Source organism: Episyrphus balteatus, chromosome 4 (assembly GCF_945859705.1).
Source record: "Episyrphus balteatus chromosome 4, idEpiBalt1.1, whole genome shotgun sequence".
NCBI lineage: Eukaryota > Metazoa > Arthropoda > Insecta > Diptera > Syrphidae > Episyrphus > Episyrphus balteatus.
In genome coordinates this window covers 46763869-46776703 of record NC_079137.1, presented here as the reverse complement: position 1 = coordinate 46776703, position 12835 = coordinate 46763869, and the positions used below count along the sequence as shown (strand labels likewise).

The window sequence follows — 12835 nt, the reverse complement described above, 5'->3', positions numbered from 1 at the left end:
CTAAATTCTTTTATCATAGAGCCGTGACATAAGCAAAGTACAAAGTTCTATCTTGTCTGACGAATAATTCAACAACAACAAAAATAAAACCGTCAAATTGCCAACAAAATATGATGACAAACTTTTTCCATACACATCACCACAGTCACAATCACATTCACCGCATGTTGTTCATTATTAAAAAGTTGTCCCTTTTCTAAATGTCTCTTTCACTAATCACTCTTCATCCTAGATTTTATTATATGGGATAAAGCTACCTCAAATATATTTCCTCCCTCTCTGTAACACTCGCACCATTCTATTTTATTGTCAAATGCGAGTATGTACACATTTTCTGGAAAATCATGTGTTGTATATTGCGGCACTGTGAAAAGCTCAATTTTGTTTTTGTTGTTGTTTTGCTTTGATTTGCGGGAATATGGATGAAAACAAAAAAACAAAAAATTATTTTGTGCGAGATTGTTTGGGGCCGTTAAACTAGGCCAAACTATGCGATCAAGAAAAGAAGAACTTCTCAAGTAAACAAAACCCATCAACAGAATCTCATTAAATTCAACATACAACAGCAGTAGAGCGGCAAGATAAACCACCAACGAACATGATTCTGACGATGTTGGTAGCTATGACTAAGATGAAGACGAAAACGAAGACGACAACGTCGAAGAAGAAGCTGTGCAAGGCTTTGCTGCTGTGATAATGGTCTTAGTTTTCCAAGAGCGGAATTCACTCACAACCATCGCATTACTATCGCGAGGAGTTCTTCCTTCGTTTAATAGTGCCGCTACCGCATCCCTCCCCTCAGCGGTATGATTGCAATCCTTCAACTTTCGTCCTTGAGTGAGCGCGACACAAAGGACTCTTTTTTTCTAGATCAAAGATACATCAACGCAACGCAACGAAACGAGTTGGGTTTGGGTTGGGTTGGGATTGTTCCTCCTGGAGGGGTTGCCTCTTAGCGAATATGAACAAAACTGTCATGTTGCGGGAGGAGAATGCGGTGGCGAGGTAACTAAGGGATTGGAGATAAGAAAACATTGCAGCACGCCAGCACCATCATAATGTATATAAATCCAGAACCATCATCATTGGGCGGAGGTATAAAGACTCTTTAAAGATAATGACAGCTCTGCTGATGATGACAAGGCACGGCTAACGGTATACGTACACAACGAAGATGAGAACATTCAACATTGACGAGGACGAGAAAAACTTACGCGGAGTGTAGTTGTCGGGATTATTCTTGAGAAAATGTGTCTGTGTGTGAAATATGCGAGTGAGTGAAGGATGTTCTTTACATTATTGACAGGATGTTTGGAGATTTCCCATATGTTTGGCTTAGGGATTTCAGGCAGGATTTTTCCATCTTCTATTTAATTTTTTTGTTTTTAATTTTTACATACACGAGACAAAGGAAGTTGTAAAAATTGATAATAAAAATTGTATGTTGCTCTTACCAAGTATATGTATATGGGTATGGATTTTTTTGTTGTTGTTGTTATTGTAACGAAGAAGACGGCGGAGTTGTGTAGAGCGTTTTGGAAGAATTTCTAGAAAGAAAAAAGAAAATATAAGAACAATTAGTATTATGGTACAATTTTATTTATGGAATTTAATTTAATTATTTTAAAAATGTTTAAATATTTTTAGAGAAAAAACTTATTTTAACTTATTCTGCACAAAGATCCAATTTGAAACAAATTTGGCAAATTTCAATATTAAGTGATAATATGACTGGATACCACATTCCTGTAGTATAGAAGATCTCAAATTTTAATGATGTTTTTGAAACTTCAATTTAGAGTGATGGGATGTGTTCTATAATTGTACGGATCTGTGAGGCAAACAGTCAGTTAATATTGGACATTTGTTGGATTCGGTTCACGAACTATTCTATAACTATAAGAACTAATAAAGTTGTTTAACTATTTTTAAAATTACATTTTGGTAACCTGTCTTTCAACGTCACAATCAGCTTAGATAAAAATGTAACTGGTGTGACTTGAGAAAATCGATTCAGTCTGCTTCGGTGACTTTTAGATGCCATATTGTAGAATTTATTAAAAAAAAAAAACTATATTTTAACAACAATTCAAAAATGTAACAGGTGTGAGATTGAAAAAAAAAACACAATTAACATTTAAAAAAAAATCAATACCTACACAATAAATATTTTATTATGGTCAGAATCTGAGTATACAATATATCGTCGCTGTAGTTCTTATACCTCGTAACCCAGAAAAGTTGATTTTTCAGGAGAAGCAAAAAACTAAGTATGAAATGTATGAGGATCAACACAAATGATTAAACGAAGCTCTGAAGCTCTTTTTTGTTGAGAAAATTGCGTGGAATTGACCTACTTTTCAATAACTGCAGTTGCTATCGGAGTACATTAATTTGTAAAAGCTTTTGTAAAGTCGACGAAATATAATGAAAAAAAAAAAAAAAAAAAAATGCCCGCATTATTAATTGCAATTAGTTTTAATTGCAAAATAAATTTATAAATATAAATAAGATTTTTTTTTTCAAAAAGTTTGAAATTTTTTGTTTTGTTATTTTTCTTTATTTATAAGTTTTTTTTTTTACTTTTTTTTGTTAATATTAATTATATTTTTTTAATTTTGTTGGTTTTATTTTGTTTCAATGTCAAGGTGGGACAATTTTACAACTAAATACATGTTTATGTTTTATTTACTGTTTTAATGTTTTGCTATTTTTCATATATTTATTTGTAATTTAAAAAACAAAATTTAAAACAAAAGTATTATTTTGTTCACTTCTTTATTGTTGCTATTTTTTGTTTTTTTTTTTTAATTAATTTTGTATTATTTCTTTTTTTATTTTTTTTTTTTTTACTTTTATAATATTGTTATATTCGGCTTAGAAGTAGCCGAAGTTAAAGTTACCTGAAGTTGATGTAAGTTCTTGGCTCAAAAGTGTGCCATCTCCTTTATATGGTTTAGGTAATAGTGGTTTTTTCTTTTACGACAAATTAAGGATAAATTAATCCAATATTTTTGTCCTAAGAGTTTTAAATTGGTAATGGTAACTTAAACATATTAAAGCACAAAATCATTTGTTTGTATTATTTTTAGTTATTATAAAAAAAGTGGACTAAAGCGAACCAAGAACTCAATTGTTAATTAAAACACGTGTTTTTTGTTATTCATAGTTATACAAATCTTATATAGCTCAATTAAGACGAATTCGTTATTATTTGCTTCTTAGAAAGTTTGACCCTTATAATATTCGTTTTTTTGTTTTTTTTTTTTATCACATCTTCAAAACACGAGCAATATTACAAACCCACATTTAAAACTTTCTCAAACTGCAAGATTACATAACCCACACAGTGTCCCCCTTTTTTAATAACACTAAGCCCCCACATGAAATTCCCCTCCTATAAAAAAAAAATCAAATAAAAAATCCCAACATCTTAGAAATGAAAACATAAAAAAAATATTTAAAAAGAAAAATAATAAAAAACGAAAAAAAAAACTTTACAAAACAACCATAAACGCCTTAATTACATGATTACAGTGATCTTAAACGATTCAATTGTCCGATGACAATTATCATCAATTTCTTGTTCACGGTTTCAGAATTTATATATGATTTTATTCTTCCTCATTTTCGTTTAATAATATCTCGGAATTCAATTTTTTCGAAATGAAATGGAATGGACTCTGTATATAGTGTAGACTCTCTCGTGTAATCTAGTATAATAATATTTTGCTGTGGCATCTCTCTTGAATCATTGTCATGCATTTTGCTTGATTAGATTAATGGCCAAGAGTGATGGTGCACCATCTCATCTCGTCGTCATCGTTGTCGTTCTGTATTGTATTTAATATGGAACTGGAGCTGATTCTGCTGCAAGTAAGTCAGGCATGTCTAATCAATCATTGCCGAGGATAGGTCAGAGATCACATATCAGAGTCTCACAAAAAACGGACCCAGAGTCCCATCATCAACAGATTGATAAGCGAGAGAGAGCCCTTCGATTTAATTTAATTGAATTCAACGTTTTATGACAGAATTATAGGTCTTTCGTTCGTTTATTTTGTATGCGGTTTTATGGGGGAAAGCATGCATTTTAAAATGTGTAAATTTTTTTATGCGTGGTAATGAGATGACCCTGGAGGAATAAATAAATTTAAGGTCAAGATTGTTGATGAATGAAGGTCATCCGTTGGTTAAGAAAAAAAAAAAAGAACCACAAAACATTAACCAAACGGATTTCCTGCCACATATAAAAATATGTCTTAAGAATAACTGCATTTGAGACTCAAAACAAAACATAAAACATAAATAGTCAGTTGTATGTGGGAAGTTATGAACGAGGAAAGTATAGAAACAATTAATGTCTTAAAAATTTGGACGACACATAAATCTACCAAGTTACGCATCATTTCCGGAAGCTATATATCGCCTACAAGTTATGGCGGCGCGCGAAACCATTCAATCATTAATTGAACGTGATTGGCATTTTAAATAAATGGAGAAGTTAGTGGAGGGAGAATGATATTTTTTTGTTTTTATTTTACAAGACATTTTTTAATTTGATTGACATTTTTAATGCAGTAGTCTTTAATGGTTTTGTTGAGTTTTGACCTCATCAAATTTATATATGATAGGTAGGTATAAAGGTTCTAAAATTCTAAAACGAAATTCAAAAAATCAATGGAGTTTTTTTTTTTTTGTTTTTGATATATTGTTTATCTTTGGCAGCAAAAAATATGGAAACAAAAATCAAAAGCGTAAATTTCTATATAGTGGAGTAACTAAAGCTCAAAAATTGGCAATATTAGGGAACCCGGCCGAACAGCTTAGATTTTGATGATCTTTTTTTTCAAACGTCGGTAATTAAAAATACTTTAAAGTCTATAGATTAAAAATTGCCGGTGTTGCCGTTTTGATTTTTTAAATTTAATTGAAGATTTTTGTGAACAAAAACAATTTTTTTTCAAAATTTTTTCTTAAATTTCATAAATTAATTGATGCTAAAAGATTGTCTATTAAATTCAAGGAAAAAAAATATATGGGAGTGAGGGACAATCTTCCATAGTTCAAGCGATAGATGCAATTTTCTTATTAATTGACTTCAAACACAAAAAAAAATATTTGAACACAACGGCAACACCTACAATATTCAAATATACATTTTTTAAAAGCTAGAAGCTTAGTCATATATGTAAAATTAAAATTAAGTTAATTGAATGAACGGCCTTTGAAAGAATGGTAATTGAACTCAGATTTTTGAAAAAAAAAAAATTATTGAAAAAATTTTAACATGTCGTTTTTTAAACTTTTTCGTAATATAAAATGCATTTATTTTCAAATTTTTTTGGCCGCATTTATTATGATTTCAAATTATAAAAGGAAACGTCAATATGTATTACGGTTTATGAAAAAAATTAAAAAGTATTTCATTTTCGAAGAACTTTTTTTAATAAAAGTTTTGAAAAAAAATGTAACTTATTTTTTTTTTTAAGTTCAACATCTAAACATAAAATTATTTTTTATTCATTTAATAACCCTTACTGTTGAAAGTTAAATAGCAAAAATTTAAAGTTCTTATTTACCACAGTCTTTGAGAAAATTAATTATTTCAATGCAAAAATTCAGTTTTAATAAAAAAAAACCATTGAAATTGAAGTAATTTTTCATTTTTTTTTTTTTCAAAAGTGTGCTATTTTTCCTTTTTTGCTTCGAAATTCAACTGATAATATTTATGGCCAAAATTTTTTTTAAATAAATTCATATTTTATTAGAAAAAGTTTGGAAAAAAGTCATTTTAAATTTTTCTAATAACATTTTTTTTTTTAATTCTGAGTTTGAGGACCATTTTTTCAAAAAGCCTTGATTAAATTTAGTGGATTTAAATTTAAGAGATAAGAATGAGCTTCTGGCTTTTTAAAAATGTATTTTAAAATATTGTAGGTGTTGCCGTTGTTTTCAAAATATTTTTTTTGTGTTTGAGGTCAGAATGTTAGAAAATTGCATTTATCGCTTAAACGATGGAAGATTGTCCCTTACTGCCTTTTATATATTTTCCTTAAATTACCTAGAGAATCTTTTGCTATCATTTGTTTTATGAAATTTAAGCAAAAAAAAATGGTTTTGTTAAAAAAAAATTAATTTTAATTTTAAAAAACAATACGGCAACACCGGCAATTTTTAATCTATAGACTTTAAAGTATTTTTAATTACCTACGTTTGAAAAAAAAATCGTCAAAATCAGAGCTGTTCGGCCGGGTTCCCTAATAGTTTGCTTTAGTAACTCTACTAATAGGCAACAATACCATCCGAATTAGATATTTTGTACTGTTATTATGAAGAAGTTTATAATGGAATTGTATTGTAGTCAATCTTGTCCTGGAAAACCAATTTCGTCAAAATGCTATTTGTAGTCAATTGACAAGCAGTTTCAGAAAATATGTGTATTGCATTTTTAACCTCTCTGAAAACGAAAAAAAAAAAAGGTCTTCTTTGAAGTGCGTTCATTTAATTTATTCCTTCAAAATTAACCATCAACTTTGGAGTCTATAATTTTATTAATACAAGTAATAATCAAGTAAGTTATAAAAAAATCGTGATTCATATGATCAAGTGTTTCTTTTTAAAATTGCAATGCCAAAAACATAAATATTAAAATATATAGTTAAGAAACAATAATGTTAAAAGCAAAACAAAATTTAAAAATTAATTTAGCACGCAAGAAACATCCCCTTGAAATTTCAAGGACTCACATGCCATGTGGTATCAGGTAATCGAAGTAAAGTTATAAAACTATGACTTACATCATTTGCAAAGCAAAAGTGTTTTTGAAGTGGAAGTCAAATTCTTCTAAAGAAACTTGACAACTATCACATCTGCAGACCGGGTTTTTTTGGAGGACGTCGAGTAATATTAATTTGTCAAAATTTATTTAATTGCTTCAAAATTATTTTTATATTGTTTGAGTTCATTTCGCACTGAATTGGACTTGGTTTTCACCTAAATTGTTAACACAAAACGATAAAGCAAAATTTTATTCTGGCCATAATTTTGTACCGAATTTCATCAAGTAATGATCACGCAAATGATTTTCGATAAAAAAAAAATATTCAAATTTTTCAGGGTTTTTTTTATAATTATAGTTATTTAAAATATCCTAAAATAATTTTCGTTTAAAATATCTTGAGAATAAAAAACGATAAAAAAAATAAAGTACATAGTTTTAATATTACTACATAACAAAATTTATTATATTTTAGGCTCTAACTTAGCCAAAATGTGTTGCTTGGTAGAAAGTACTGAAACTGGTACCAAAGTTATTTCATAAAATGCACTTTTATGTATCTTTGATTCAAAATGGTGGATGGAGCCCTCCCTCGGTGTTAAAATTTTTCAACACGTACAAAAATTGGAACCATTTAATTTTTTTTTTTAATTACCTACTGATACTAGTAATTTTACTTAATCAGTATTAAAAGAAAAACTCGATTTCGACAAAATTGACAAAATTCCAAGAGAGTCTTTTACTTTTCGCACTTTCGCAAATTGTTCAACATTTTCGTTTTGATTCTAGTTTTGTTTGTAAAATATGCCAGTCAAGGATAATTATGTACCTAATACGTGATTCATTCAACTCTTCTCCCCACAAACAAAAAAAATCAATTTGTATTAGGTATGACAACAAGTATGATTGTTTATACTATTCTGGGTATTGTTATTGAAGTTGAGTGTAAATATATCCTTTGTTCGCAAAAAAAAAGACTTTTCCTAGTAATTGCGTGTCTCACAATATTCGTATCCTCTCATCCTTGACCGGGGAAACAAATATGAGTCACGTAAAGACGTAAGACGTAAATTTATTCTAATAATATAAAGAAGTGTGAATCTTTCTCATAAAATGATAAACACTCTTAAACTGAAATAATATCTAAATATGAAAATCTACTCCAATTTTAAACTAACAAAAAATACCGCCTTAATGTCTTAAATATCAAATTGTTTAACACAAGAAAAATTAACAAAACAATTAAAGCCTAATTGGAGCACATTTAGGAAATTCCCAACACACAATGTAAATACACAAAAACACAATCTACATCTACATGACCTATAAGTAGCTACGCCAGAGATATTATTTATTTGCGAATCTGGAATTTTTTTTTTAATGTTTGCAACAAATCAATGGAAATAATACAACAACAAAGAAGTGTTGATGAAAGGTAAGATTGCGGTTTTTAATTAGTTCGAGTGGTAGGTACATATAAGATTTTGGAGGTGTTCCTTCCTCCATGTTAAATGTTTACGCAATCGAAAATTTTCAAAAAAAAATTAAATGGAGTTGGTGTTTGTTATTTAACATAATTTTGTGAGAATATTTCTGTTTCCATAATTGAGCTCATAGTCTGGGAGATAATGTTGTAGAGCTTACATTAATTCAAATAATTTTTAAACGAGTATTTTTAAAGTCGAATTGAATTGAATTGAATTGAATTGAATTGAATTGAATTGAATTGAATTGAATTGAATTGAATTGAATTGAATTGAATTGAATTGAATTGAATTGAATTGAATTGAATTGAATTGAATTGAATTGAATTGAATTGAATTGAATTGAATTGAATTGAATTGAATTGAATTGAATTGAATTGAATTGAATTGAATTGAATTGAATTGAATTGAATTGAATTGAATTGAATTGAATTGAATTGAATTGAATTGAATTGAATTGAATTGAATTGAATTGAATTGAATTGAATTGAATTGAATTGAATTGAATTGAATTGAATTGAATTGAATTGAATTGAATTGAATTGAATTGAATTGAATTGAATTGAATTGAATTGAATTGAATTGAATTGAATTGAATTGAATTGAATTGAATTGAATTGAATTGAATTGAACTGAATTGAATTGAAAAATTAAGGGAAACTGGCATAAGAGTTGCGAAATGCCGCTTAAAATGAACAAAATTAATAATCCTGCTTGAAAAAACCTTTATTTTGAAAAGCTTACCTCAACCATTTATTTAAAGTCAGACAACAATGGGTTCAAGTTAATTTACCTTCCCAGGTCCAACACTATCCTTCAGACTATAAAAATGCAGATACAGAGTGTGCAATATTTAATGATAGACAATACCAAAATATATGTATTGCATATAACCTCATTAAATTGAACAACATTCCAATTCCAAGTCTCTATTTAAGCCTCTTATTTACTTTGTCTATAAGAGTCTTGGTGTGCATATAAACATTTATAATTTATTTATATTTTTTTATCTCTCTCTCCACTTTATTTTATTCTTTTTTTTAATTTTCATTTTATATACTTTGTATAAGTGCATGATCGAGTCTCTGCATAGTTCTGGTGAATTGTAACAAAGTTTTGAGTCCGTAAAGATGCACCTAGTTTAATTTTTTTTTCTTTTTTTTTCTATTTATAATACATTTGGTTTTATGTTGCATTTATAATATCTTGATGAGCAACCATGCGGTGGTGTTGATTTCAGATTAAAATCATGGTTTGCTGAATGAGGAATGTATAGGTACCACCTACCAATGTAATAAATTTTATTAAATTAAAAAAAAAATATAAAGAAAAAGTTTTTAAGATAAATGTGTGTGATGGTTAATAATCTTGATTGCCTTACTTTCTTCTTAATTTGTAAAGTGAATGTATCAAAAGAAGGCGGATTTGTGAAATTTATGATGCAATTGAAGTTATCAATCAACGTGTTCCATCTGCACTAAATACCAAAATCCTTAAGAATTTAGCTTAAAGCAATAAGACGAAACCGACTTCATAACATGACTTTATTTTTTAAGGCTAACTAATTCATAACATAAAAATTCAGACAAATTTGATTCAAAATTGTGCCAGATTTTTACCCAAACACCACCAAAATTTTACAGTAAATAGCAAAAAATCATAAAAATCGCATTAAAATTGGGAATTTTGCAATTTGCTAAAATTTTGAGTAGCTTCAGATTTGGATTAATTACGTCCAAATTCATAAAGATAAACAGGTCCGTTCAAAAGTACTGGAATTGTTTTTGTGGACCTGTGATGTCATGGGCAAGAAAAAATGAACAGTGTTTAAAATTTATATCTGAACAAACAAAAACGATATCAAATTTTTTCAAATGCAGTTACAAAGAATAACATTTCTTCTAAAAATTAAGACCTTAATGAATTTTCTACTATTAGTATCAATAGAGAAATTAGTTTTTCATTTACTCGATTGTCCCAATAAATTGAAATTTCTTGCTCAAGTAAAAATCATAGCTTCTAAAATTTCTAACCCATTTTAAAAAATCAAAGCTAATTCGATTCAGCATAAATAGAACATTAAAACTGTTTATCAAAAATAACACTGTGTTCGAAAATGGAACTTTTTTTCCGACAGAAAGCTCTCATATCTAGTTATTTCGAGTATGCTGAACACGAATCAAAATTACAATTTTTACTTTTTTAAAATATTTTTTTTTATTTCCTAACTCCAAAGGGTAGTAGTTTTTTTTAATTGAATCTCAAAGTTTTGCACTTCTTCCACATTTTTTTTTTTTTAATTCGGAGACCGTTTTAAGCTAAATTTTAAGTTTTGAAAATTACACTGTGATAGTTCAAAAAACTGACAGAGGGCTCTCATGTCTACTAAAGATAATTCGAAAATGCATTAACAGGAAAACACTATTTTTTTCAATTTTTTAGTTTATATAATAAAAAAAATTACAAAATGTTTGAATGCAATACATATGTAGGGGAAGTGGGGGCAAAATCGTTTTCTTACTATGTTGTTTGAAAAAAAAAAAAAATAATAAAACTGGCAAAACTTGCAATATGAAAAAGTGGCTTTTGGTATGAAAAGTTACGGCAACTTTTGTGATTTTTCAACAAATCGTTACCGTTTATGTTAAAAGTAAGTTGCACTTTTAACCGTGAGATAGTTAAAGTATTTAACTTATTCTTTATAATGAAAGTTGGATATTCAAGAGTATTTTTTTGTGAAAGAATGAATCCTAAAGGTTTGAACCTCAAGAAAAAAAAATATTCTAGAATATCAGGTAAGATCGGAAGGGGCAAACCGTCATGGGCTCAATTAAGAAGTAAGAAACCGATGAAGATATACCATAAGAGTGTGATTATTGCGAATAGATTCTATTTAAAAAAAAAGAAACAGTCATACTACCAACAAAATTTGATATTACATAAAAACCCACTTAAAAACTTTTCTGATCTCCAAATATTTTCTTCAGTTAAACGGGATTCGTTTAAGTGAAAACCCCTCTTAAGTTAAAGATGGACTGTGACAAATATATTATGTGTTGTGTATGTAAGCTCGTATAATGCAGATGGAAGTAATAGTATGAATATGTTTTAATTTAAAAAAAAAAATTGAAAGAAAAATGAGTTTTTGAACTTAAAAAAAATTAATAAAAATATAGATACCATGCCTGATTTTTTAATTAAATATCTACACCTACATATGTTTAATATTCCAGAGTACTAACACATAACAGGTGTGTACAAAAAAATATTGAGCTTTCGCATACATTTGTACCTTTATAATTAAAAAATGTAAGAAAAAGTGAAAGAAAAGTCGACGTTTTTTCCAAAAAATAATGATTTAAATAGTTATTCGACAGATTTTTTTTTTCAAATAACTTCTTTTACGTATAATATTTCCAAAAAATAGATTTTCCATCATTTATCATCGATAAAAAATCAAAAATTGGAAAATATATGGTGTTTTGAACCCTCAGTTTTGGCATGTGCAAACAAAATTTCAAACTCAAAAATCTTTTTTATTTGACCTAATCCAGAAAAACTAAGTACGCCATCGTGTTCAGCATACTCGAATTATCTTTAGTAGACATGAGAGCCCTCTGTCAGTTTTTTGAACTATCAAAGTGTAATTTTCAAAACTTAAAATTTAGCTTAAAACGGTCTCCGAATTAAAAAAAAAAAAATGTGGAAGAAGTGCAAAACTTTGAGATTCAATTAAAAAAAACTACTACTCTTTGGAGTTAGGAAATAAAAAAAAATATTTTTAAAAAGTTAAAATTGTAATTTTGATTCATCATTTTGATACAAATTGTAATTTTGATAACATCTCATTAAAAAAATTAACTTTAGGTTTATTAAAAAAAAACAATGGAAAATATTTTATTTTGAAGAATAGTATTTCCATTAATTTTTTATCTCAATCTACTTAATTTTTTACAACTTTCCCTTTAATTGACCCAAATCGCAATATGTCACTGCACGCAATTGAAATTATTTTAATACCATTTAAACAAATAGACCGTAAATTGGCATTTTAAAAAATTTATTTCAATCATATCAATCTCAATTGGCTGTGATTATGCTGAGCATGCAAAATATCACTTTTTCTGTTTCCATTTCAATGAGAATTTTATATAGGTACATGTAGTAGATACAAAGTTTAGGTAAATTGCACATAGGTTCTGCTGTTGCTGTATATGTATATATATAAATTGCAAAACTAAAAGGAGAAAGAAAACATTTCAAGGTCTTCTCTAGACGAATTAAAAAAAAAAGAAGCAAAAATACGCACCGGCTCGTCTTGAAACCTGTTTAGATCTTTGTGTTTCTGTTTTTCTTTTTTTTTTTTTTATTATTATTATTATTCTTCCATTACTAACCACACATACTCATTTTAACGCATTTATAATGAGTGTCTGTGGGTAAAGTATCAATAGCTTTTGTTATTTCCTCACCTCTTTTCAAAAAGGTTCAATGGACTGACTTTATAGTAGAATAGTAAATAGATAGAGATACCTATCAGCACATTATACAATAAAAAAGAACATAATTA

General features: G+C 28.1%; 1 protein-coding gene across 4 annotated transcripts in view; it reads right to left on the bottom strand.

Moving 5' to 3' along the window:
• LOC129920100 (protein enabled) overlaps nucleotides 1–12835 on the bottom strand; it is a 110577-nt gene that overhangs the window by 71647 nt on the left and 26095 nt on the right. For all 4 annotated transcript variants that reach the window (XM_056001293.1, XM_056001294.1, XM_056001292.1 and 1 more), the window contains one exon: nucleotides 1455–1547. The gene's annotated coding sequence lies outside the window, so the exon portion shown is untranslated. The remainder of the gene's footprint in view (nucleotides 1–1454; nucleotides 1548–12835) is intronic.